The 25,474-nt window shown below is 44.8% G+C and overlaps 1 protein-coding gene across 2 annotated transcripts in view; it reads left to right on the forward strand.

The window, feature by feature from the left end:
- LOC126484068 (hemicentin-2-like) overlaps positions 1 to 25,474 on the forward strand; it is a 1,942,222-nt gene that overhangs the window by 497,304 nt on the left and 1,419,444 nt on the right. The gene's annotated exons all lie outside the window — the stretch shown is intronic.

The following is a 25,474-nucleotide window of genomic DNA, read 5'->3' on the forward strand; positions in this document are numbered from 1 at the left end:
AAGACGAGGAATGGAAGCATTCAGAACATTACGGTGAAGTGCGAGTTCCCATTGTCCCGACTGCGAAACAATTCATTTTGGCGCCTCTAACTGTTGTATTGGATAGCGTGTCAATGTAAACAGAAGTCTCGTCAGCGTTTCCGCTTTGCGCTAAAAGCTAAGCATGTTTCTTTCTCACTCTTACAACGAGTCGCTGGTACTCGACAGACTTTTGGACATACCATGCTGGAAGGTGCTGCGCAGGGGCTGTTCGAAGTCGCAGCAGAAGCCGACTGCGCAGCATCACCCTTGTACACCTCGCAGAGCTGACTTTCAATTGGACACCACGTTCCTGTGCAAATTCACGGGTTTTGTTTCATGTGACACGGCGGGGAACTGCCACTCCTTCTTTCAGTTTGCCGCGCACATATGCCGCTGTATTGCATTGCGTTGTATTGTGTTGTATTGTATGGAACTGGGGACCTAGAAACGGCGGAGAGGCTTCGTCCCCGCGTAGCCCTCAGTGGTTCACAACCCCATAACAGGCCACAGCAGTCCACTCACCCCACCGCCGCCTCACACCGAACCCAGGGTTATTGTGCGGTGCGCCTCCCAATGGACAACCCCAACCCCCTCCGCCCCGGGAACGCCTCGCACCAGACGAGTGTAACCCCAATGTTTGCGTGGTACAGTAATTATGGTGTACGCGTGCGTGGAGAAAGTTTATGAGCAGCAATCGCCGACATAGTGTAACTAAGGCGGGATAGAGGGGACCAGCCTACATTCGCCGAGGCAGATGGAAAACCGCCTGAAAAACCGTCTACAGACTTGCCGGCACACCGGACCGCGACATAGTCCGCCGGCCGGATTCGTTCCGGGAAACGGCACGCCTTTCCGCCTGGAAAGCAATGCGTTTGACCACACGGCTAACCGTGTGGGCAGATATGCAACAATTTCCATTTCAGTGTTTTCGAAACGTCTACTCTGTGGGCAACAGAATGCTTTTCCTAGCTGACTTCGCGTTTATGACGTCCTTTGTCCTCTCGGCATCTCTTCGAAGCCATACAATTGTCTGTTGTTTCTGCAAGCTGAATAACCGTGATTTGCGAATTTTCCGCTGGCTGGGGTGGCCGAGCTGTTCTAGGCGCTACTGTCTGGAACCGCGCGAATGCTACGATCGCAGGTTCGAATCCTGCCTCGGGCATGGATGTTTGTAATGTCCTTAGGTTAGCTCGATTTAAGTAGTTCTAAGATCTAGGGGACTGATGACCCCAGAAGTTAAGTCCCATAGTGCTCAGAGCCATTGAACCACATTTTTGGGAATTTTCCTCATCGTATCCCCTGCATGCTACCGTTGCTAAGTCACGTTGTTCTACACTACGGCCCGTTACACTAAGCATACACTAAGCAGTCTAGAAGAGGATCTCCAGAGTCAAAGAACAACTGGGTGAGAAAAAAAAGCCTCAACAGACACTAGCCAGTACCGTACAACAATGCTCAAAGCATATGGGTTCGCTAAAAGTTAAAGTGCTAAAGTGTCAGTAGAGTTACAGCTTAGTGGGAGGTCGAGTTTCTGTTAAGTAAGGAAAAGAAAATGCCGTGAGTTCAAGGCAACCCCCTACCTCTGGACACGAAATTTCGGGAAAAATCCTCTTGTTGGTATCGAAACACTTTACGCACTTCATACATTACTGTTATTATTAAAACTAAAAACGTTCGCATCTTTAAATTTTAAGTTAATTGCAGCTATAATCGTAGGGAGTAGAGAGAGAGAGAGAGAGAGAGAGAGAGAGAGAGGGACATTATGGACAGGTATAACCCACAGTGAAAGTAACGTAAATAAACAACGGCAGTGAATAACTATGAAGGGACCTTAGGCAACAACCTCATCACCAATACTACCAGCAGAGATGCGAAAATATCTTTTGAAAATCACTCTAAATCCTGGCCGAACTGTGACCCCCATCCAAACCGAATCATGAATCTGCGTCTGATACCGACACTTAAAACAATTTACGAGCAGTTTACTTTTATTTTCGAACAATTTTCGGTTTACTGGTAAATAAAATAGTAAAAACCAGTTGAATCCAGTTAGTAAGAGTTTTGACTTTTTTGTGATTCGCAGCCTGTAGCAAACATGAGATAATCCAAGCACACATTTACTTCCGCGAGAAGCGCGTCATCGATAACTGCTCACATAACAGACGCCGTTTCGCTGTCCATTTCAGTTAATGGCAGGGCGAGCCGAGTAAGAGATACGGCCCAGCAGCCGCGCCAGTTTATGGGGCTTCTCCGCGGTCAGGTCTGCGCCGATCTCATTTCCCTGCCGAGTTCCGTGGCAGGGCGCACGCCCCCAGCCTCCAGCGCCGACATTTCAGGGCGTTAGCTGTTGCCGCTTTTACTTGCAGTTACCTCCGGACCACTGGAGGTTCGTTTAAGCGGAAATCACGGCGTCGTGATCGCTTGAAGCCGACGGAGATGCAAGGAAAGCGTGCGAACCATGTAAAATTCCCACAGGGCAGAGGGGGCCGTGATTCCCCGCGCTGGTGATAATACAGGAGTATAAACAGGCCGTATCGTGTAGCGGCGGTCTCTAGAAGCACCGAGATGTGCGTGGCACCTACTCTACATTTACTCTTCGTGGTCGCCCTTCTACCTCAAAACGCGAAGATTACGTTTTATAGAGTAATGTTTGATACTTAGTCGTCAGTAACGCATCGTGGCAGAAGCTAAGTTGTTCTGCTTAACGGCCGAGATAACAAAAGTTATAAACTTAGACGGTCGTCAGCTACAAATAACGGACTCTCCACTTTACTTTGGACTGTTCATTGAGTTTTTAAAGTGCGTTGTACCAGTAAAAAATACTTATACTAGGTATATTCACAATTACGATTCCATTTCACTGAATCCGCAGGATACTGCCTGCGTTAGTTCCTTTTCTACACCCATGTGAGAGTGGCATTGCTCGCTTCCACAGCACGCTGCATTCCTCAGGTCACTGTATCATTATTTTACATACGTTTCAAATGACATGCTATGCAGGGCGAATCACCTAAAAGTTGCACCGCAAATATTCCGATAATGGAAGAAGCATTTGATATGCGGAATCACACATTAGAACTGGGCGGGCAGCCCCCCCCCCCCTTACTTGCAACCAGCACACAGTGTGTTACGCATTTCAAATGTGTATTTATTTACAAAAGGTACATATATTAGGATGGAACAATGCCTACTAACAGTTCCACAATCAGACTAGTGTGAGCATGCGGGTGCTATTCTGTCATTCTGCGCAACGGATTAATCTGAGATGTACCCTTTACCCTGTGGCTCCTGCAAGATGCAGTTTCCACCCCCACACTACTACAGAAGTCAGACAGACGCTCCTAACGTTCTAAAGAGAAATGCCTGAAAAGCTTTCAGCAATACATATCTTCTGGAGTCGTCCGCTATAAGGAAATGACACAAAAATTCACAAAATTTCTTACGTAACTAGTGGGATACTTGGGTACTGGAGTAGTGCTAGTTAGTGTAAGAAAAAACATGAAACTAACGAAAATTATTATTTATTTTGAAAAAATTCTGAGAAATCACAATGGCACTTTTGGTTATGAACTGAACAAGTTATTTCCGGGTTCTTCATGGAATGTGAAGGTACCTCTGAAGGATAATATTCGCTAATGAAATTTCTACACAAAGTTTAAGATTGTTATTGACTTGGCAGAATGGCTGAGAGCCGCGTCTACTCAACTTGAATAATTATCCGTTAGAATGTTGCTAGGTATGGTCAAGGCTGTCATGTGTGAAATGCAGTGAAGTGTACTGTTGTGGAGGAAATATGGGGCTCACAAGAGCTGTAGCGCACAATACCATAAGCTGTGATGACTGCTGTCTGCGCCGCTCGCTGCTGACAAATAAGATAACATTCGTTCTATCTGTATTGACCTTCGCCAATCAAACTCTCCCTATGCCTTTATGAAGTCAAGAACTCCTATTCGCCCCTGTTCTAACTATTGGCGTGGTACACCGGTCAGATAACCAGTCCACCATGATTCCACTCAAAAATTCGCTCGCATGCATGTAACTATAGCTCTGTCCGTTCATACCACACAATAAGTGTGGCAGTCAACACAGGGAACAACGCTTAATCGCAAGGACTCAATATAGAGTCGCACTCCGATTCGCTCTCGACAGAGGGGCTCTCCCAGTGAAGTACTGAGGAGAGACTTGTTCCTCGCTCTTTGAGTACATGTAAGAGCGCACGCACTGTCGTTACGTGTTCTCACTCCAAGAGCGACAACGGAGCGGCCCCTCTCCACGCCAGGCATGAAGGGGTATATCTTTCGGTCTCTTGTATTACTCCTTCAGCTCAAGGCGTCAGGAATATCGTCTGCCAGTCAGCATTGCTCTTCTAAAACGGGAGAATGACGTTTCGTTTAAGGCGACCAATCCGGAAATCTGTAGCATCGGCGTTTGGCCTTTGCTGTCTCCCTGTGAAAACCTCTGAAACTGTGTGATATGTTTATAAAGAATGGGATGGCTGGGCGCTCCCAAACAATGTAGCGGAATTTGCTTTTAAGTCGAACACGGGATCATTCTCCCTTTCACTGGGGCAAACGCTGTCTGCTCTACGGGCGGTCGCCAGACGACGTAGGTAGCTTGACTCGTCCTCTGAAGAGACCGGCCCCCCGGCGTGCGGTTTGCCCCTCCCAACTAAAAGATTTTGTGACTGTCGTGTGTTGAATGCGTGTGTGTACGCCAGCCTCGAGTATTTCAATCTCGGTGCACACCTGCGATTTACTAGTTATTTGCATTTCGTTTACATGAATTCATAAAACATTGACTTTATCTTATTGAGTTTGGGTTCGAATGAAGCGTCTTGATGTGCGGAATATGATTATGAGGGCAGAATATGTAAGCAATGAAGGTCAGGAGACCAGGACGTCTTACACTAGACCAAATTAGAATATCAATGGTGTCTGATGCAGTTGTCTAGCAGAGGTTGAAAATACTGCTTGAGTTATAAGGTTCTTTTTATTTTCCAACGCTTATACTACGACTGGTTTCGAGCTCTTAAATGCCCATCATCAGGTGTTACACTGAAAATAAACAAGAGATCGAGGCTAATAATAATTTTTACACACTGTAGTACACATGAGCAAACAAAAAAGAAGTTCCATATAACATTTTAGTAAACAGCGGTCGGGCTAGGTACGGTAAAACCTAAGTGACACCAAACAATACTTCGGGTGACTGCTCGAGTAAAGAAATACGCAATGAACACCAGGATACTTACAATTTGTGCAGCGACCCCAAGCGCTGTGGTGGACGAGTACAGGGCGGAGTGTATCACCATCTAGCGCAGAACACGGAGTAGCGTACACGAAGGGGGAAGCAAACTGGTACATCAGATTGGCAAAAGTACTGCCATCTGTTGTCGGGAAGAGCAGCGCGAGACCAACTAGCCCGGCCATTCACAATTTGTAATGTCTCTATTCGATATGTCCTTTACCACTCATAATGTATTCTTAACACTTACATACAACTTCTTTGTAATGTTTCTTGCCTTTATTCCCCTTTTGCATGCAATTTACTAATTCTAATTGTAAGTGGCCGAGCTAGTTGGTCCTGCGTTGTTTTTCACACCAGCAGATGGCAGTACTTTTACCAATCTAGTTTACCAGTTTGCTTGTTCCTTCGTGTACGCTGCTCCGTCCCCTGCGCTCGCTGGTGGTACACCGCCTTCTGTACTCGTCCACCGCGGCGCTCGGGGTCACTCCTCGTTGGCTGGTTGGTTGATTTGCGGGGAGGAGACTATACTGCGAGATCACCATCTCATCGGATTAGGGATGGAAGTCGGCCGTGCCCTTTCAAAGGAATCATCCCGGCATTTGCCTGAGCCGATTTACGGAAATTACGGAATACCTAAATCACGATGGCCGGACGCTGGATTGAACCGTCGTCCTCTCGAATGTGAGTCCGCCGGCCGGAGTGGCCGTGCGGTTATAGGCGCTACAGTCTGGAACCGCGTGACCGCTACGGTCGCAGGTTCGAATCCTGCCTCGGGCATGGATGTGTGTGATGTCCTTAGGTTAGTTAGGTTTAAGTTGTTCTAAGTTCTAGGGGACTGATGACCACAGTAGTTAAGTCCCATAGTGCTCAGAGCCATTTGAACCATTTTTTTGAATGTGAGTCCAGTGTGCTAACCACTACGTCACCTCGCTCGGTGTCGCAGCACGAATAGTGAGTGTACTATTGTTCACTACGTATTTCTTTTCCCAGGCAGTAGTCCGAAGTATTGTCTGGTGTCCCTTTGGCACTAACTTATGTTTTTCCTCAACTAGCCCGACGCTGTTATTTAAAATGTTATACCGAACTTCTCTTTTGTTTTCTTATATGTACTACTGTACGTAAAAATTATTAGCAGCTTTGGTCTCTTGTTTATTTACAGTATGACACCTGATGATAGGCATGCAAGAGTCCGAAATCCGACGTGATTTAAGCGTTGAAAAACAGAAAGAGCCTTCAACAGAAGCGCTATTTTCAACCTCTACGGTAATGCTCGGTTGCGGATGTTCGTCAAGCAGGATTGTTTCTTGTGCAAGTAGGTTATGAGACATCGTAGTCTGAACATTGCAAACATTGGAAGTTGTTTGTTCCACGCTGTAACACACTAGAAAGCGAATTTTACACGGTTGCGTAGGTGCAGCCCCACACAGGTACTTCTCCGGATGCGTCATGTTATTGAGTGGGACATTGCCTAGGCCAAACGAAAAACAAACAAAGGCTAGTACAAAACCTCTGTGAGGTCTGACAAGTGAAGAACTAATGTATCCTCAAATCCTGTGCTCAAACTGACAGCCACCATCGTCAATACAAGATCGCAGTCTGCCATGCAACGCTTGTTTCTCACGTTCTATCATATCAGCGGAAATTGCACTTGAGGCTGTAGTAATATGCCGTTTCGTATCCTCTGTATAGCTTGAACAGGTTGCGGTGATTTGGAGAGGTTGACGTATATTGGAATATCTTTCGGCTTACATAGTATATGAACGAATGACATTCCTCCTACATTCACCATAAACATTGGGCATGTCCGCTTTCTTGGGTTAGGGAAGATATCATCTTCCAAGCACGTCCTACTACGTCCACTATCACACAATAGCTGACAGGACCGTCGCAAAGCAGCTGAAGTGTAAGCACAACACGTCGTAAACCAGCATAACGTCATCACCTAGCATCTAAGCAATAGGAAAGAACAAACATTGGTCGGCGTTTACAATGTTCGCAATACGATAACTCGTAAACAACTTGCAGGCAGTGTCGTGTAACAAACACCACTGACGTTCTCATTTATCTTACTTTTAGGATTTTACTCTCAACAAGCATCCTCCCATTTATCAATTTGTAACTGTTATAAATGACTGCACTTTCGTCGACGTCCCATAATCTGTGTATTGGCTGCAAATACGCGCCCTCGCTTACAATATAGTTCTGCGAAAACCGCATATCGATAGTGCCCTCCATGTCCGAAGTGTATGCGGTGCAAGTGTTCCGTGATTCACCCGGTATATTCACTTTTCAGTGACAAAGGTTTTAAAAACTCCGTAACTTGTCAACACGGTGTCGCCTCTGGCGAAGATAAACTGTCACATTGCATGTGACGCGTCGGGCCGTCTCCGCGTGATTGATTAACGAGGTGCTTTGGATGTGTAGCCGAGCCGTTGAATTTACTTTATGCACATTATTTCGGCAGGGTACAGCTCGCAGCACCTGAAGAAGACGACTCGGTCAGTCATCAAAATAATATGCATAAACCGAAATCAACATCTCTGATGAACGCACTGGAATACGTGTGTGGTGATAACGAGCAATGACTACTCCCTTCAGTAGTAAGTAGCCATCAGTCTATTCAGAAGTATAATTTTTGTATACCTCGCTAGCGCGCGCACGCGCGCGCACACACACACACACACACACACACACACACACACACACACACACACACGTGTGAGCGAGCTCTTTAATTACTGCGCAGCTGCAAAACATGCGACTGAATAGCTACTACTACAATAGCGAATAGTGTGTCCTTAAACAGTGGTCCACAATTTAACAAGTGTTAGCTTTCTGTTTAAACTGTCCAGCAATGCAACGAACTTCCTCAGTTTTATAATTATCTCCTGAAATACATATGACCATTAAACCATCAGAACCAAAATGTAATTCATTAATAGTAGTGGTGCGGGAAATCACTCCGCACGACGTCTAACAAACAGGAATCAGTGAAACAGCACAAGTCGCCCTACCTTTTCAGCACTTGTAACCCAATATCATGCAAAAAAAAGAACTGCTTATAACTAAAGTTTCGTGACTGCAGCTCAACATGTCACTGTCGATGTATCAGAACGCTGATGGGTCGTGAGGTGAACCCACGACGTATACCAAGATGCCTGCCGTTCAGTGTGGCACGATCTTGTGTCTTAACAGCGAAACTGGTAGGGTATACACGTACATCGAAATAAATACGAAAGATGTAGACTGAAAAACAATTATGTTGTTATTGAGCACAAAGACAGGATTTTACATGCCCGCATAGGAACTGAAACCTACAAGTACATGTACAAGGTTCACCTTTGATTACTTTACTTATGTCTTGACCACGCTTTTATTTTTCATCAACCTTACGCGTTCCGACTTTCCGTCATTTTCAAAGGCTACAAAAATACAACATAAAACGGGTATCAGACTATATGAAGATACGATGCATTTCACCATTGATAAGAGACATGATACAAAGCTTCCTACCTTACCATTACTATGTCATTGTATCACATAAAAATTCTCCAGCAGGAGACAAGTGCGAACTGCTACCAAGTGAAAATTTAAGAAGCCAAGTGGTACACACTGCAATTTGCTTTTGTTTACGATCACAGTTCTCGTCGTTACAACATATAAAACAATTTCATCACTCTGTATGGGAATTACTTTCAATGTTATTACTTTAAAAACAATGTGTTACAGCCAGCTGCACGTCCACAAACTAACACATAAAGTGCAGGACCTTTGCCTATACATCTGTTGCTACATGCCTCCAGAAATCTACCAAGGACCTGTCTAATCTATGCCACGAGGATTTCCTAGTGTATTGCGTTCTAGAAGTGGTCTATTCTCTTTCGTCAGGTGGTCATAGTGTTTTAGATAGTCAGATAGCGCGTGGAGACGAAACGATAAGGGCACAATCGACAGAGATGGATGGAGGATTTCATCAAACAAATAGAGAAAGCGATACATCTAAAAATATATTTGCAGTGATTGCGGAATGAGGTGATTTACCACACGTCGTATTAGCGCAGGAAGTGATAATGTAGTGTATAGCGGCATTAGCGGGCACCCTTCACCCGCGGGTCGTTGTGCGTGGGCGAGCAGAAGTCTGCGCGGCCTGGGCGTGTTTTGATGGCAGCCACAGCGGTCGGTCCGTGGCGTATTTAAGGCCGCGGGTGACTCGCCGCTCCGCGCCGCGCTTTGCTACTCCACCCTGCTGTGCCGGGTTGGGTTGTGCTGTGCTGTGATGTAGTTACTCCCCAGCGGCTGTGCTAATTCGGTTACGGCGGCGGACCCTCCCCAGCGTCCAAACACCGTGAAATGAAGCGACGCCGCCTCCAGAGCTGAGGCACTCGCCCGTGGACAATGGCGGCCCTCTGGCGGGCCGCCTCTTCTCGACTTCATTTCCAAAATTAATCCACCCCTCTCTCTCTCTCTCTCTCTCTCTCTCTCTCTCTCTCTCTCTCTCTCTCCACACGTCACATTTTCGCTCTCGTTCTCTGCCTACCTCCAATCCCATTCCGTTCCTGCCAATCGCTGTCCCTATTTAATCAGCGGACCGAACGGTTCCTGTTAAGCCTGATGTGGCGTGTGGACTTGGTTCCAGATCTATAGCTTCTTTCCAGTTTCTTGCTTCCCCTCATCCGGTCTAATTCTGCAGAAATCTATTTCGTCAGCCGTGTTTAGACTCCTTCAGGCCCGAATAGCTGCTACTCCCGATGTACGTACGATCTCAAGAGGTATTGCCAACATAAACATATACAATTCAAACATATACATTTTACATTCCGCAATCAGCTGTACAGTGTGTGGTAGAGGGTACTTCTGCATCTAAATATATACTGCGTTAGCCACTGTCCAAAAGCATGACTAAGAGAGTACATCTTACTAATAACAGATAGTTACTTTGTTTTAGTTTTCTCTTTACGTGTTTAGCAAGGTAAAACAGTCTACAAGCATTTGTACGTGTGCTAATACGTCTCTGATCATATTCTAATGAATCCTAGGTGACGTACACTATCCAGTCAAAAGCATCCGGACAGGTATTGTTGGATATTAATGTGACCACACTCCGCCTTTATGACCGATTGAAATCTGCTGGTTTTGGACACTTTTTGTGAAGTGTCTGAATGTCTATGGAAGAATGGTAGTCTATTCTTTCTCAAGAGCCGAAACCAGAAGACATAGTGATGTTGGACGCTGGATAGGCCAGTCCATTACAAGCCGATATTGTTCACAAATAGTTGCCTAAAAATGTTGTTTCATGACAAACTGCATTTTCATGACGATACAAACAACCATCGACTCCGAACTGCTCCTGACTGTACAAAGTACATGGGTCCACTTTATTTTGCATTTAGGGTTATCTTAATGCAATAAGGGAACTGCTTCCTAACCACGAAAGCAACCTCTATACCGTAACAATGCCCTCCCCTCCGTATTTCGGTACACAGTATGGCGGGTAACATTACCCAGGAATTCAAAAAAATGGCTCTCGGCACTATGGGACTTAACATCTGTGGTCATCAGTCCCCTAGAACTTAGAACTAATTAAACCTAACTAACCTAAGGACATCACACACATCCATGCCCGAGGCAGGATTTGAACCTTCGACCGTAGCGGTCACGCGGTTCCAGACTGAAGCACCTAGAACCGTATGGCCATACCGAACGGGCCACAAATTCACCAAACCCAGGCCCATTCATCGGACTGCACAGAGTATAGCGTGATTTATCACTCCAGATCACTTGTTTCCGGTCATCCATTGTCCAGGGGCGCCCCTCCTTACAACACCTCCAACATCCCTCAGCACTGACCACAGAAATGTGTGGCTTATGACGAGCTGCTCGAACATAATTCTAGCTCCCTACACGCAGTCATTGTGCTAGGCTGACTAATGGCAGCACTTTGGAACTTATATGTGATTGCTTCCACTGATTTCATGCGATTATTAACAACCAACGCCAACAATTCTCGATTGTATTCGTCCTTGTGTGTATGAAACCATCCTGTTCTTGTTTTAGCTGTGGCTCTTTCTTCGCGTTTCCGCTTCACAATCACCGTCACGAAGTCTACTTGGGCAACTGTAGCAGGGTTGAAACTTTACTGCTGAATTTGTTGCATAACCAACAACTGATGACTAATCCACGTTGGAAGTCATTTAGCTCTCCTGGTCGATTGAGTCAGCCGTTGCTCCTTCTGTACTGAAAGTTCTTCCCGCCTCCTTTTATACTGACGGGTCCCCCTTTCGAGACATGCTGTGGCCAATTTCACTTCTCTTAGAGGTGTATACGATGGTGACAGCATAACGGTCTCACAAACTCTTTCGAATACACGTTCTCCAAATGTACCCGACACGGTGTCGCTAGAACTACGTCGTCTTTTCTCCAAGAATTCTCATGTAATTTCTCGCTCATTTCTACACACATCAAAAGAAGTTTTGCGTCACCTCGGTTCCGAGAATTCCGGAAACTGTACAGAAAACAGGAACAGAGATCAACATAAACGTCATTTCCGCCCTTTTTATTGCTCATGACAATCACACATTTCATGTTGTACCGCCATACAACGAGACCTTCAGAGGTGGTGGTCCAGATTGCTGTACACACCGGGACCTCTAATACCCAGCAGCACGTCCTCTTGCATTAAAGCATGCCTCATCAGGGCAATGTTGGTCTAGATTGTCCCACTCCTCAACGGCGATTCGGCTTAGATCCCTCAGAGTGGTTGGTGGTTCACGTCGTCCATAAACAGCCCCTTTCAATCCATCCCAGGAATGTTCGATAGGGTTCATATCTGGAGAACATACTGGCCACTCTAGTCGAGCGATGTCGTTATCCTGACGGAAGCCATTCACAAGATGTGCACGATGGGGGCGCGAACTGTCGTCCATGAAGATGAATGCCTCGCCAGTATGCTGCCGATGTGGTTGCACTATCAGTCGGAAGGTGGCATTCACGTATCGTCCAGCCGTTATGGCGCCTTCCATGACCACCAGCGGCGTACGTCGGCCCCACCACAAAACATCAGGGAACCACCACCTTGCTGCACTCACTGGACAGTGTGTCTAAGGCGTTCAGCCAGACTGGGTTGCCTCCAAACACGTCTCCGACGATTGTGTGTTTCAAGGCACACTCATCGGTGAAAAGAATATGATGCCAAGCCTGAGCGATCCGTTCGGAATGTGGTTGGGTCCATATGTAGGGCGTTGCAAGGTGTCGTGGTTGCAAAGATGGACCTCGCCATGGACGTCGGGAGTGAAGTTGCGCATCATGCAGCCTATTGCGCACAGTTTGAGTCGTAACGCGACGTCCTGTGGTTGCACGAAAAGCATTATGCAACATGGCGTTGATGTCAGGGTTCGTCCGAGACATAATCCGTAGGTAGCGCTCATCCACTGCAGTAGTAGCCCTTGAGCGGCCTGAGCGAGGCATGTCATCGGCAGTTCCTTCCTTTATCTCAGTATCTCCTCCATGTCCGAACAACATTGATTTGGTTCACTCCGAGACGCCTGGGCATTTCCCTTGTTGAGAGCCCTTCCTGGTACAAAGTAACAATGCGGACGCGATCGAACCGCGATATTGACTACAAACAACATGAGCCGTAAACTTCCATATGGGTGGAATGACTGGAACTGATCGGATTTCGGACCCCCTCCGTTTAATAGGCGCTGCCCATGCATGGATGTTTACATCTTTGGGCGGTTTTAGTGACATCTCTGAATAGTCAAAGGGACTGCGTCTGTGTACAGTATCAACAGTCTACGTCTGCCTTTAGGACTTCTGGGAACAGGGCCGATACAAAATCTTTTTTGATGTGTGTATTACACTTTGCTATAAGATATACCGATCTGTTGACCTGAAACGATGCTAGCAGCGAGTCTCCGAATTTTCTCACTTGATAGTGACTCTCCCAAAATAGGAACGGTGGTCTAGAACGAGTCGCTCTAACGTCTTGTAACATATATTTCCATTATAGACGCTTTACATTTTCCCAGAACCCATCCAAAATGTGAAAGTCCTCCAATTCGTATCGCTTCTTAGTGTCACACCTAAATATCTAGATAATTTAGCGGTCTCAACATACTGCACTAATCTCGTGATCTGATAGTATTGGGTTCTTTCTTATTGTTACGGACATTAACTTACATTTATCCACGTCTAACAATAATTATCATCATCATCATCATCAAGGATTTGTCCTTTTGGCTTGTTACGACTCAGAATTTTTCACATTATCTTTCAGAGTCGTCGAACGTTTCTCTTTCCTGTTTGTTACACAGTATTCCAGTTCTAGTTATCCTATTATTTCACAACGTTTTACACAATCTTCCCAGTTTAGTCGATAGTTTTCGATTAAATTTGTAATGCTATCAACATTTAGGTCTTGCCTAATTTCGGTGTTTCTTTTATGGCCCAATAATGAATCTCCCGCTGCAAAATGGAGGAACTTCATCATGATGAATCTCCCGCTACAAAGTGGAGGACCTCCATTGCTCCGGTCGATGTAGCCGAGTGGTTCTATGCGCTTCAGTCTGGAACCGCGCGACCGCTACGGTCGCAGGTTCAATCCTGCCTCGGGCATGGATGTGTGTGATGTCCTTAGGTTAGTTAGGTTTAAGTAGTTCTAAGTTCTAGGGGACTGATGACCACAGATGTTAAGTCCCATAGTGCTCAGAGCCATTTGAACCATTTTTGAACCTTCATTGCTGCTGAATAGATTCTCTGTAATTGAGCAGATGTTAAGTGTCCAACAACATATGCTACCTTACAGCAGCAAAGGCAACGCTGTTTCTTTTGTATAAGGGGCAATGAAATGAGACAGGTGTAAAAAAGTAAGTAAACTGCTCCTTATTTCAAAGTATTCGCCTTAACTGTTAATACATTCATCCCTCTATAGGACAAGACAGTCAATGCCTTCATGGGAAACGTTTGCGGTTGCTTAGGGCTCAATTATTGTAGACAGAAGATATGCGTGGGCGGACTCGCTTCTTGCCAAGGTTGTTTCTACTACGCTGCTGAAGTTAAGCTGGGAAGCCTTACACATCCTCCATACAGTCATGAAATCTCCCTGCGCGATCTCATATTTGTGGAGCCCTGAAGAAAGACATTCACGGCCATCGATTTGCGTCAGACGACAGGTCTGAGGACAAAATTGGTTCCTAGGCAGCTGCAAATATTTTACCGTGAAGGCACTGATCGTCTTGTCTCACAGTCGGGTAAATGTATTACAATTTATGCCAATAACTTTTGAAATAATAAACAATTCACTTACTTTTTTACATCTGTCTCTTCTTCACTTGACTGCCCCATATAATGATAGCTTCAGTACCAAGTGGGAACTTCCTCCGACTGTTCCTGCAGTTGCTCGCAATCTTCCAACATCGATAGTGTTCTGTATGCATAAAACGTTGCTGATTATGATTTCTGATAAATTGTTTGTCTTTATCGAAAACATTATGTCACCTTAGTCTTCCTTGGGACACACCTGATGTTGCTTTCATTTCTCTGGAACATTCACATAACAGCATAAAATACTGGGATCTTTCTTCTTCTTTCGCCCTCTTGGAAGACGACGAATCAGTCATTTCTTTGTTGTTCCTTTTTTTTGCTGATTATTTCTTCAGCCTCTCTGTTCTTCTTCTCTCCTTTTCTGAGACGAGGGGTTTCGACTTCATTTTGAATTTGTCTTGGATCTTTATTTTTTCGTCTTTAGTACGTGTCTGAGCTGTTCTATCGAGTAATGACTTTTTTATGTCCGCCTCCGTAGCGTAGCAGTAGCGTTACCGCCTACCACGCAGGGGGCCTGGGTTCCATTCCCGGCAGGGGATTGGGTGTTGTGTGTCCATCATCATTTTCATCATTTACTCGCAAGTCGCCAATGCGGCGTCACCTAAAAAGACGTGCAATACGGCGACCGAACTCGCCCTAATGGGGCATCCCGGCTAACAATGCCATACGATAATTTGGATTTCATGACTTTTCTATGATTTTTAATTTTCTTTGGCCTTTTTTCAGTTTCCGTAAACCAGTTAGGTTTCGTTATGCGGTTCTGGAAGAAATAAAAAATTCGTTTAGCTGCTTTATTAGAGAGTTTATTCTGAAAAGAAGTCCGTAAGAATTTAGTCTTATTTTCCGCATAGTATCTGAGAATTTTTCACTTTTTGTAGAGGTTTTCATTCTCGATAGATACTGTTTTATTATTCTGATATTTTGTTCATATGATCTTTCTTTTAGTTCTAATTGCTCTATATGGGTCATGCATATCGTGTTAGAATTTCTGCTGCATACAATGCTTCTCGCTTGATTATTGTTTTGTAGTGCTTAATTTCGGATCGCCTTAAACGGTATTTGTTGTAATTGCATTACAACTAATCAATTCCCCAGGTATTTAAATTGTCTCGCTATTTCAATTTTCTGCTCTTGAACTTCTAGGTATTTATTTGGATGTTTGTTGTTTGTACTGATCTTAGTTTTTTTCAACGGAATTGTTATGACCAATTTTAGCTGCTTGTTTCTCTACTTCTCGGATTTGTTCCTTTGGTTCCTCCATTCTTTCAGCCGAGAGGGTCATATCAGCTGTAAGGAGAATGCAGTTGATTTTGAAATTCTCCTTTTTCAACCCAATCTTATTCCATTCTTCATATTTTTGTTCCATTCTCTGAGTGTTTTCTCAAGTGCACAATTAAACAATTTTGAAAATATATTTGTAGCAGTGGCTGTTACTATGTTAGTTGTTTTGTTATGCATGACCAATTCTTCTGTTACTGATATTAGGGATTCTCTAGCGATTGAATCATCTGCTTCTTGTAGTCAATGAAGGAAACTACATGTTTCTTTGTCCTTGATTTTTGGTATGCCATAATGTTTTTAAGATTTAGTATTTGTTCAGAGCGTGATCTACCATTTGTAAAACCTTCGTCGTACTCCAATTCTCGATCCAATTGCGCCTCTGCCCTGTTGAAAAAGTTGTTTGAAAGAATCCTATGAGTTACATGCTGCGGCGATATTACTCTGTGACTGTTTGGGTCTGTTTTGAAGCTTTCTATTGGTCAAATATTCCTCGACCCGCTCGCATATCTGTGAACCTACTCATTATTATCGAATCTTCGTTAGTAGTCGGCAGTGTGGTAGCGCTGAATGTCTTTCGCTAACAAAGGGAGGAGGAATCTACCTGATAGCGGGCATCTATTGTTTGCAAAATGTTGTTTATGAATAAAAAAAATTTTCACACTAGTGGTTTTTTTTAGAATCTGTTGTTCTTTTATAAGAGCTCGTTTTTCTCCGACTGTAGTATCATTAGTTTCGAGCTGAGAGTACGCTTTAGGATACTGCAAGAGACGGACGTCACTGGTACTGGTCTCTGACTCTGTGCATGAGCTCTTTTACCCTTTTGGTAAACATGAATGACTACAAGAATGTCTCGATAAACACACTCTGCGTTAAAAAAATATCCGATTGGGAAGGAAATCGGCAGTTATGCTGTACATTTACAGACAAAAATATAATTACAAAATGAGATTTTCACTCTGCGGTGGAGTGTGCGCTGATGTGAGTCTCAAAATCGGTCCGGCACACAATTTTAATCTGCCAGGTAGTTTCAAATAGTTACAATTTCAGAACAAATGGGTTATTTATTGAACAGAAAGACTTCACAAACTGAACAAATCAGTAACACGTTGGTACACCCACGGCCCTGACTCAAGCACTTATTCAGCCTGGCATTGATAGAGACGCTGGATGTCCTCCTGAGGGATTTCGTCCCAAATTCTATCCATTGGTCTCGTTAGATCGTCAAAATCCCGAGCTGGATGAAGAGCCCTGCCAGTAATGCTCCAGACGTTCTCAGCTGGGGCGAATCAGGTGACTTTGCTGGCCAAGGTAGAGTTTAGCAACCACGAAGACCAGCAGTAGAGAGACTTGACACGTGCGGACCGGAATTATCTTGCTGAAACGAAAGCCCAGCGTTGTTGGCCATGAAGGGCAACAAAATGGGCAGTAGAATATTGTCGACGTATCGCAGTGCTGTAAGAATGCCGCGAATTACAACCGAAGATATCCCGCTACGAAAAAATTGTCCGCCGGATCATCCTCCTGGTTGTTGGCCCCTACGGAGGCCGACAGTCGGGTTGGTAGTTCACCACTGCCTGGGATGTCGTCAGATACTTCTTCGCTGGTCGTCGAGACTCAGTTCAAAACGGGACTTAATCACTGTAGACAAGTCACTCAGAGATTCGGGTCAAAGAGGTGTCTGGAGACGTTCCGGACAGTGATGGGTTACCAACCTGACTGTCGCCAGCCATACAGCACGACAATCGGGAGTGATAGTCTGGCGTGCCGTTTCACTTCATAGCAGAACCGCTTTGGTTGTAACCCACAGCAGTCTTACAACACAGCAGTACGTCGATGATTTTCTACGCCCTGCTTTGTTGCCCACCATAGAAAACCATTCTGGGCTTACAAAAATGGTTCAAGTGGCTCTGAGCACTATGGGACTTGACTTCTGAGGTCATCAGTCCCCTAGAACTTAGAAGTACTTAAACCTAACTAACCTAAGGACATCACACACATCCATGCCCGAGGCAAGATTCGAACCTACGACCGTAGCGGTCGCGCGGTTCCAGACTGTAGCGCCTAGAACCGCTCGGCCACTCCGGCCAGCTTTGGGCTTACATTTCATCAAGACAGTGCCATGTTACAGTGCTAGTAACAAAATTTCGACAGTAGGGGAATCAGAAACTTCAATCACGTTTCACACTAGAAATGTTCGGCAGTACAGAAAGCAGAAAGTTTAATCACATTCCACTCTAGAAATGCTAACACAAGAGTTGTAAAACTACCGTAGGCTATGGGGGCTAGCTTAAGTAACTGCAGACTATGATAATTTACCTAGTAGCATTGGTAAGTTCGCAACCGCGTTACCTGTACGTTAGGCGTGTTGCATACCTGTCGATCGTTTCCTCATTTCGGTGCCAGTGGAGGGTTTCCGTATGCGATCAGGGCCTTATTAGAATCCACTAGGCGCAATAAGCGGTGAAACGTCTAGTACTAAGTGAAGGTACATAAAGGGCTATGTAACGTACGGAACACTTTTGTTCTGCGTAGTTATGGCCCTGTCTGTTGCTCAAAAGCCGACTGGCGAGCGGTTCTAGGCGCTACAGTCTCGAACAGCGTGACAACTACGGTCGCAGGTTCGAATCCTGGCTTGGGCATGGATGTATGTGATGTCCTTAGGTTAGTTATGTTTAAGTAGTTCTAAATTCTAGGGGATTGATGACCTCAGAAGTTAAGTCCCATAGTGCTCAGAGCCATTTGAACCATTTTTATTACTCAAAAATTTACAGTATTTACAGCAAAATTGAAACTGTCAGTTCTATATTTTGGCTTTACTCGAAAATTGTTGATGTATAATTTGAAACAGAGTGATACTGTATTAAAAAGTATACAGACTTATTATATAGCGCTAGAAAACTCAGTTTCCTCAACAACAACAAAAATGAAAGTTAAACTGCAAAACAAAACATCTCAAATACCAAATCAATACTTCGTCGAGCTTATACGAAATATGTTTCTGTTGTTCATAAGCAACCCTCGCACTTATAAATAATAACGGGAAACTTTTGCTTTTGATCTTGATGAAGAAAGTTCTGTTGAGTAAAAAATTACAATTATAATTATATAGATTTTTTATGTTTGCGCATGTGAACTATACTTGCATCAAACGTAATTGCTTTGGTTACATAAGAGTGCGAAAATTACGCGATCAATTACCTTTTATTGCTTATAAAATACAATTTATATTTTGTAAGGGTATAAAATAAAGAATGGACTAACAGCGAACGATGTGTAGTTCTAATTATGTGCAAAGTAAACAAACAAAGAAACATAAACAAAGAGAAGTCGTCGCTCACCATTTTCTCTCTCACACATTTATTAATATTTCTTTCCCTACCAATACTACCGGTAAATCTACCATTTATCGCGTCATTTATCTACAGTAACAAAACTACCGAACAGTAGACTTGGTAGAGCGCAACTCTAGTTAGAACATATTCGTTCTCGGGAGGACGACGGTTCAATCCCGCGTCCGGCCATCCTGATTTAGGTTTTCCGTGATTTCCCTAGATCACTCAAGGCAAATGCCGGGATGGTTCCTTTGAAAGGGCACGGCCGACTTCCTTCCCCATCCTTCCCTAATCTGAGCTCGTGCTCCGTCTCTATTGACCTCGTTGTCGACGGGACGTTAAACACTAATGTCCGCCTCCTCCATATTCGTTCTATTATTTCGCAAAAGCTGTAAGTATATTTCTAACGATTCACAGAAATACGCATAGATCGGCGCAATGAATTAGAGAATTAGGGAGTAAAAGGAGTAAAAAGGAAAGTAGTTACTAGTAAACACGTAAAAGCTGTTAAAGGAGCGTATTGGAGGGACGTTAGTAACAAGATTTGAGAGAGGTGAATGAACATAACAGCTAAACCATACTTCGGAAAAGAGAAATTTGCACATACATCTCATGTTTCTAGTTTTAATTACAGAAACGTACATACATCGGCACAACGACGTACCGAACACAAACGAACAGTGGACAGATGTACGACAAAGAGAAGAGTTTACTTAAAAACAAAAGAAAGAGAAACAAACGTTTTACTTGTGCACGAAAGTACAGTGTCATGGGATCTATTCGTAGAAATAGAGTTCATAGCTTCCAGCACTTTTGTGCGCAGTTCTGGCGGTGATTAGTACCATCATTTCTCGGTTTGAATGTACCTCGCAGTACTTTGAACGTAAGCCATCAGTGCAGTGGAGGGTAGCATTCAGACTTTTCTGAGCATCGTGTGGTGTTTCTAAAATTCCTCTTTTCACCAAAGCTACAGATTGCAGTATGCAGCAGCATGGCTCTCGGAGCTACTTACTCGCTTGCAAATTAGCCGCTATCTGAGCAATCGATACGACCGCAGTGTGCCGTTTCTTACCTGGTCTAACCATTAGCGCAGCAAATATCTCAGCGCCTTCCTCCCTCCGTGCGAGACGCCTCGCGTAAATCAGGCGTGAAGCACGATGCATCTAATTAAGGCAGCCTAATTAGCGCCGCTCTAAATAAAACCGTACAGATACGCGCAACATCCCTAAACAGAGCAGCACATTTGTTCGCCGCGACGCAACTGATAACTTGCTGGCTGGCGACCAAATGAACGGCGAATGAACACGGTAGGCGGCGCGCGAGACTCGCAGAAGACGAACGCCTGCGCTGCTCACAGCCGTATTGTCCTGCCCGAGCCTGATGGACCGTCACGGAGGCGCGCTGGCGCAACTATTGTTGTGGCATCGCGGGTGGAAAACAAAATCCTCGGGCGTTCTTTATTTTGTTTAAGACTTAGTCGACATTCTGCTGTCGCCCGGAGCGAACAAAAAGCGGTCAAGAATAGACACTCGTAAGTGTGGGTATTTCCGACGCTGAGGTTTGTTACACTCCCCTCACCCCCTCCCCCTCCCCTGCCCTTTCCCTCACAGTATGGGACGCGACAAGAAACTCGTCTTAGATTTCGTTCTGATTACTTGAGCCAAGAGACATCGTTCATTAGCTGGTATGCAGTCGAGAGTATTTTAGTTTACGTACAGCTGGGCAGTCTGCCATCGCGATTCTCATATGTGACCCAAGAGGAGGAACCAGACTCTTAACTCACGAAAAACTTACATCTGCCAAACACAAGAATTTCTGTTTCAAGCAGAAGCTAAAACTGGTGTAACTACTTTCTTTATCTTATGAATAGCTATCACGACCGCTACCACTTCTCTTAACACAGCGTTACAAAAGGTGTCGGTGCTCGTGAATCATTGACGTGGCTTACGATATTCTGATTGCGATTCAAAACATGTGGGAAACCAGTATTCTCCCCGACGCTGCTTATTATGCTCTGATAAAAATAGTTCTCTACAGGGCGAAGAATAATTCGCGCACTCGGACTTCGCAAAACGATTCCTCACATGCTACGAATACAAAAATGGCTGTTACAATATTTCGTCGTGTTCATATTTCCGGTACTAAATGGACGTTAAAGACTGGCAGACTGCCAACACTGTAATCAGTTGTACTGTAACTACTTTTTTCAGCATATAGGAGTAGTGCTGTGAAATTGGTACAGTGGATAGCGTTTTGGGTTAACATGCAGGAGGTCAAGAGTTCGATTCTGGATCGAGGCGTATTTGTTTTTATTTGCTAAATGTAGTCTGCGTGGTACGATATCTAATGTCGTAATCGTCATGCAGCGATAACAGTGTGTCTTCTACAAAACATTTGTACTTAAATATACGAACATGAAAATGGAAGTACAATCGTTTCCCGTTGGTCAGCTTTCAAAGAAGCCTTTTGCACGTCGTGGAAGCGCATTGTTTCACACTATTGGATCTACTAGATTCCAAACCCGTTTTTTGTGTACCCTCCCCCAAAGGTCCCATCGATTAGTACCAACTATTATTCTCGCTACGTTCATGTCCATTACATTTCGCTGTGGCTATACGTCACCAGTAGGGCTAGCGACATTCTTTGCAAATAATTTCCAAACATGTAGTGTGTAAATGTAGGATACACGTGGTTTAAAAAATTCAAATGGCTCTGAGCACTATGGGACTCAACTTCTGAGGTCATTAGTCCCCTAGAACGTAGAACTAGTTAAACCTAACTAACCTAAGGACATCACAAACATCCATGCCCGAGGCAGGATTCGAACCTGCGACCGTAGCGGTCTTGCGGTTTCAGACTGCAGCGCCTTTAACCGCTCGGCACACGTGGTTTAAGAAACAATGTATACCACGGTATTATACGGCAGAATGAAAGTGGCAAATAAAAGCAAATACGCCATATATCGAGCTCTCGACCTCCTGCATGCTAACTCGAAACGCTGACCACTGCACCAACTGCCAAGCACAAATGGTATATGCTGGCAGAGGTAGTTACTCTACATTTGATTGCAGTGTTGCCAGATTGCCAATAACGTCCTTTTAGTGCCGGGAATCTGTCCTGGACGAAATTTTGTGACAGATATTTTTGCATTGCTAGTATGTGAGGAATCGCGCTGCGAAATCCATGTGCGCGAGTTTTTCTTCGCCCTGCATAACGTCACAGATACTAAATATTTTGATACACACGGTAGCCACCGCAACACCATCTTGCTAACCAACACCAACTTTATGTGCTACGCCCCTTTGACCGCCTTGATTTATCCCAAGATACTTCAAATTTGGCTTAGAATAGGCTTGCAGCTATCTTTCGCTTATTGATTCCTCTATAAGTGGCCTGAATATTGTCCTGTGTGGTCGACGTCGGTAGGCTTCCTTCCCGATCAGCATAACCCTCATTTACGCGAATTTGGTGTAATAGTATTTTGTCCGTATACAACCGAATTTGACGACGAATCTGTGTGTAGTTTAGATGATTTACCCATACGAATCGAATCGTCTTGCGTACTTCGGCTTTGGAGTACGTTTCCAGTTGCCACGCTATTTCACGCACACACTGTGATGTACCTATTGTCCGTACAGCAACAATACTTTTTGTGCTGGGAACCCGTAACATGTACTCTTCTGACAACCGTTCGTATTGCACAGTGATCTACACGTGGGGCGACACTTCCAGATGTCCCCACTTACTAGAATAGACTGAGAATAGTAACAACTTCGTAAAGCTTTTACATCAGCTGATGGTTTAACTTTTGTATAGGTCTCGTCGCTACCGCTATGGAGGCCGAGTCGTATTGTTGTTACGGGACGCCGAGTTTGTCAGTTCCTGAAACGGCTTCTGGTGCAGGCACTGCTGGACAGTTACCCCCTGCCACTATTATTTCTGTCCCAGGGTCAGGTTACAGGATAGGAGAACGAAGGTTCGGTAACACTCCAACAAATTAGAGTCAAAGTTATACTTATCTTTGGGACTAGTTGGATAATGAAGTCTGAAACACTGCTTCTAATATAACACAAAAAAGGCCCTCAATGGCTAGGTAAACTTCCCAGTAGATAGCAAATGCAATTAACAACAACATTCTGTTTACTTTGTAAGTAGGCTGTTCAGGTTTTATGTTGGTAACGTCACGTAGCACTCTGTATGAAAATCACTGGCTGTCCTGTGTGCTGTCTGTGACTGGTTGGCATTGTTGTAGGCCTAATATTCGTTATTGTAGTGTTGGGCAGTTGGATATGAACAGCGCGTAGCGTTGCGCAGTTGGAGGTGAGCCGCCAGCAGTGGTGGATGTGGGGAGAGAGACGGCAGAGTTTTGAGAGCGGATGATCTGGACGTGTGTCCATCAGAGACAGAAAATTTGTAAGACTGCATGTCATGAACTGATATATATATTATGACTTTTGAACACTATTAAGGTAAATACATTGTTTGTTCTCTATCGATATCTTTCATTTGCTAACTATGCCTATCAGTAGTTAGTGTCTTCAGCAGTTAGAATCCTTTATTTAGCTGGCAGTATCGGCGCTCGCTGTATTCCAGTAGTTCGAGTAAGGTAAGTGATTCATGAATGGTATAGATTATTGTTAGTCAGGGCCATTCTTTTGTAGGAATTATTGAAAGTCAGACTGCGTTGCGCTAAACAATGTTGTGTGTCAGTTTAGTGTTGATCAGAATAAGTAAAGAGAGAAATGTCCGAGTACGTTTAGATTTGCTCAGCTGTTTGAAATTCAAATAACGTAAGAGGTTCATCAGCAAAATCATTCGTTAATTTTTCTGAGGGGAAGTTTCAACTTCTAAGAGTTCATTAAACGACATTCTCTGTTTAAGTCAGCCCCAGACGATGACCTATAACCAAGTGGGCGAGAGCTGCTCTTCTATCTTCCGAGTAGGCTTCTGTCCGTTGTCGTCCGGTCATTGGCGGATTGTACTCGGTCGGTAATTGGCCAGGCGAAGTCGATATCTTCATCCTCCTGGTGGATGTCGCGCTAGTAGTGAGTTTCTACGGTACTGGCACCGGCTCGCATTTTTGTGCCTGTTGGTGGTTTTTCTCTGGCCGTGTCTTGTACGAACGACACAGCAATGGATACATAATCGCCTTTCATTAAACACTTTTACAGAGTACCATCTTGTAAAAGTACTTCCCTCGTAGGAGTAACACGTTTTCCGCAGCGGACCACATAAGAAAACAAGTTAATTGCTTGTATTCCACTTGTTGGACTCACAATGTTAGACCACAAAAACCCGCCAGGGATCCTGGACTCGGGCAGGCGCGCCGGCCCCGGATCGAATCCGTCTGGCAGATTAACGACGAGGGCTGGTATGCCGACCAGCCGGGATGCGGTTTTTAGGCGGTTTACCACATCCCGATAGGTGAATACCGGGCTGGTCCCCAAGTTTTGCCTCAGTTACACGACCCACAGACATTTGAAAACGTTCGCACTATTTCATAACTTACACTAGTCGCAGACTGTTGGGGTACACTAATTCCGTCCCAGGGGGAACGGGTGGCGGCAGGAAGGGCGTCCGGCGACCCCTTAAACGTTAACTTGCCAAATTCGATTAACGATGGCTGACCCTGCGTAACTGCGGGACAAGGCTCAAGCGATAGAATAGAGGTTAGACCACAAAACGTGCAGTAATAAATGATTTAAGAAAGTTAACAAAAACTGTGACCGGTAGTGGCTTCTGAAACAGCTGTCCGTAAATCATTAACATTTATGAAGTAATGTGATAATCTTTAGGTGCCCCATTTCTATGACATTTCAGTGAGTAATTTAAAAGAATGCGATGTCCTGAATATAGAGTTATTACTGCAGGAATGGCACTTTCGTCATTAGTCCTGACAATAATGTTCTAGAAAAATTCTCTCCTGAAGCACTGCTTGGCCCGAAAGGAATGCCACGGAGTCGGCTAATACTCATATCGCTCGGGGCGCTGCAGTGACGAGCAGAGGAATGCAGCCGGGCGCGGTGTTTCCAGCGCTCGCGCGCGCCGAGCAGTAGTTATGACAAGATTACGCCGTCGAGCCTGAAGTGCTGCCAGCCTGTCGCAGCGGCGGCACAAGTTGGCAGAACTGCCTGGGGCGGAGACGGAGAACCCGCGAAACCGCCGCCTAACAAGTGAGCGCCGGGATTATCCGGCGCGTGTGTTCGTTCGGTGCGGCGCGACAGCCGTACAGCAGCTGACATCAAGGCGGTAACTGTACAGCTACAAGGAGA

This window comes from Schistocerca serialis, chromosome 6, assembly GCF_023864345.2.
Source record: "Schistocerca serialis cubense isolate TAMUIC-IGC-003099 chromosome 6, iqSchSeri2.2, whole genome shotgun sequence".
Lineage (NCBI taxonomy): Eukaryota > Metazoa > Arthropoda > Insecta > Orthoptera > Acrididae > Schistocerca > Schistocerca serialis.